Raw genomic sequence first — 3,517 nt, 5'->3', positions numbered from 1 at the left:
GCGCGGCTGACCCGAGGCTTGAGTAAGTGCCTCCCTTTGGGAGTTTTGGAGTCTTTCAGTCATATATGGACCTTGGACTTATTATCTAGCCTGTTCAGATCTATCTTAATCTACCTGGTCTGATTTAACAGAACAATAACTGGGTAGTTTATAAACAGCAGAAATTGATCTCTCCCAGTTTAGAGAAGTCTGAAATCAAAGCATTAGCATATTGAACGTCTGGAGAAGGGAAGATAGCTCTCTAGGGCCTTCTCCATAAGAATGATAATTCCACTTAAGAGGTCTCATCTTATACGACATAACCATCTCTCAGAGGCCTCATTGCCTAACACCATCCTGCCACATGGATTTATATGGAGTTAGAGAAGAAACAACTATGAACAAGACTTGAGAGCAGTCCTCATTCCCAAAGCAACTATCAGAAAGGAGAGGCATCTCCCCCAAGGCAGTGACTGTCCTGGTTAGCCTTGACTGACAACTTTGCACAGCCTAGAGCCATCCAAGATGAGACACCTTAGCTGAGAAATTGCCTAGATCAGATTGCTCTCTAGGGAATTGTCACCAGACGGGAACACACTGTAGAGTATCTCCCTCTGACACACATCCTATAAGACTAAGAGTCTTGGCTTTCAGGGAGAAGTCATTTTCCACACAATATACCCCTCATAATTCCTAGATACCCTTGTAAATGAATATTCTGCCCCAGTGCATATGAATGATAATATATAGTCCAGGCATCATAGGCTGTGTGACCTCAGGCAAAAATCACCTTATCTCTCTGCTTCATTTTTTAAAAATCTATGGAACATAACAGCACCTGTCTGAAATGACTACTTATAACTACTGATTTACAAATTCAGTATAGGTTTCCTATGGCCATTATAGTATCTAATCAAACATGCTTATCTGTCTTAATCAGCTTGATTAATAGGGGAAGTGACTTCTTTCTTGGTTTTTTTTTTTTTTAACTTCCTGAAATATTAGTCAGCTGTAGTAAGACATGAGCGTCGGTCCTCAAGCTCCTCACTCTAGACAAGCTACTGTGGAAACAACAGAGCTGTACAGCTTAGGCTTTGCTGAACAGCAAGCTGTAAGGGTCTGTGGCAAAGGGTGTGAGTGTGAGACCTCACCTTAGTGGCCTGAGTGACCCAGGGAATTTCATGTTTCCTCCCTAAGCGTCACTTTCCTCTTTTGCAAAAGAGCAGCCGCCTCACAAGGTTGATAAAGAGAGAACGGAGGTAGTCAAGCTTGGATACGTGTTTGAGTGCTGATGTGTGGGGCAGAGCCTGCTATCTGTCTTAGTTAGGGTTTTACTCTGTGAACAGAAACCATGACCAAGCCAACTCTTATATGGATAACATTTAATTGGGGCTGGCTTACAGGTTCAGAGGTTCAGTCCATTGTCATCAAGGCAGGAGCATAGTAGCATGCAGGCAGATGTGGGGCTGGAGGAGCTGAGAGTTCCTCCTCTTGCTCCAAAGGCAGCTAGCAGAAGACTGGCTTCCAGGCAGCTAGGATGAGGGACTCAAAGCCCACATCCACAGTGACACACCTATTCCAACAAGGCTACACCTCCTAATAATGCCATTCTCTGGGACAAGCATATACAAATCATCAGACTATCTTACACATCGTCATGAAGCAGTAACATTGGAGAAAGTGCCAAAAAGGTGATGGCTCAAGGGCAGAGCAGGCTAGAGGTCCAGCAGGAGAGATTGCACATCCTGGAGAGATGTACAGTCTCCTGGGAGGACTGAGATAGACAAAGGCATGTTCAAGGAGAGATGGGTTGTTTTTAAATAAAATCTCAGAAGTTCCTTTTACAGATAGGATTTTCACCTGATGTGTTTGAGGGCAATCACTGAGCTTGCCAGTCTTCCATAAAGGCTCCCTGGGGGTGGGGGGAGGGGAATACTACTGAGACCCTTGAAGGTAAACACTGCTACTGTGAAGTGTGCAACTTCACCTGATACACCTGTAACACAACCCCTACACCAAAGCTCAGAGAAAATGCAGAAGAGGGAAGAATGATTGTAAGAGCCAGAGGCCCAGGGTCCTGCTGCTAAGTATTGTCTTCTAGACATGCCAGCGAAGCTTGACCCACAAAATTCCAGCAGTATGGTTGAAACCATGAACAAATCCAGTGTAATGAAAACACCTCTTGGTGTGCCAGTGAAGACAGGGGAAATTCCAATATCCCTGTGCATAGGTGAAGAGCCATAGGAGGTCAATAGCCACGGAGAGGAGAACCAGTCTCCTCCACAGGTGATCTCAAACATGGGCTATCTGATCCCAAGAATCAGCCCCAGGCACATGCACAAAGGAACAAAGCTAAATGGACTCAGTAGGCTGTTAAACGTGTGTGTGTGTGTGTGTGTGTGTGTGTGTGTTTGTAAAACAACAGTAATACCTAAAGAACCACGAACTAGGAAGCAATGATGGGAAGAGCCTGAGGCAGAGGGAGTGATGTAGCTACACTGCCCATGTACTTGGTTCTCAAAATAATGTGAAGAAATCCCCTAAAAATAAAACAAAAGATTGATATTCCCTGGCCTGAAGACTTACGTCAAAGCTACAGTAGCCATAACAGTATATTAACTAATATACTGATAGGCACATGGATCAAGTGAATAGAAGAAGGTCCAGAATAGAGCACATGAATGGAGTGTGATGCCTCTAACAAAGGAGTCGCCCATGGTGGGACACCTAAACTTAATGAGAAGCGGAAAGATACATAGTACTATACCATCACAGAAATTAAGTCAGACTGACCATAAGCTTTTCTGTAAATCACAACAGTTATAGGAAATATCATAGAAAAGACACAAGATTACTTTTTTAAAAAAAAAAAAAGTTTTGACAGGTTTTCTATGTAGTCAATGATGGCTTTAAAATTGCAGTCCTCTTGCCTCCGCCTTTAGAGTCCAGAGCAAGACATGTTCTACCACAGGCATCATGAAGAGTGATTTTAATCAAACACCAGAGGCATGATAGAAAAAGCTGATGGGCTAAACTGTGTTAACTATGCTGCTCTCAGGGATGCCCAGTTGACCGAAAGAAGAAACAAGACAGAAAAGGCAAGGCACAGGTATAGAGAAAAAGTCTGCATAACATACATATGATAAAACATACTACCTAATATACAAGATCTCTTAAAACCCACCAGCCAGAAGCAAATAGCTACTTAAAACTTGGGAAGAGTGGGAAGGGAAAAGGGAACATTTCCTGGAAGATGGTCCATAGATGGCTCAGAGACAGGTGAAAGATTCTCAGTCATTACACAGCAAAGAAAGCAAAAGACACCATCGCAATGGCCCAAACCAAGAAGGATGGTAGAACTCCCGAATCATCTTTATTGCTAATCAGAGTGCAAATGATACAGCCACTTTAGAAAGCAATTGGACAGCTTTCTTTTCATAAAACTGAGCATATCTCAGCCATGTGAGTATCTAGACAAACAAGACAAATCTTTTTTTCTACACAAAACCCAGTGTGTATGTGTGAGAGAGGGAGGGAG

The sequence above is a fragment of the Mus caroli genome, chromosome 4, assembly GCF_900094665.2.
Source record: "Mus caroli chromosome 4, CAROLI_EIJ_v1.1, whole genome shotgun sequence".
Lineage (NCBI taxonomy): Eukaryota > Metazoa > Chordata > Mammalia > Rodentia > Muridae > Mus > Mus caroli.
Note: the sequence above shows the minus strand (reverse complement) of the source record.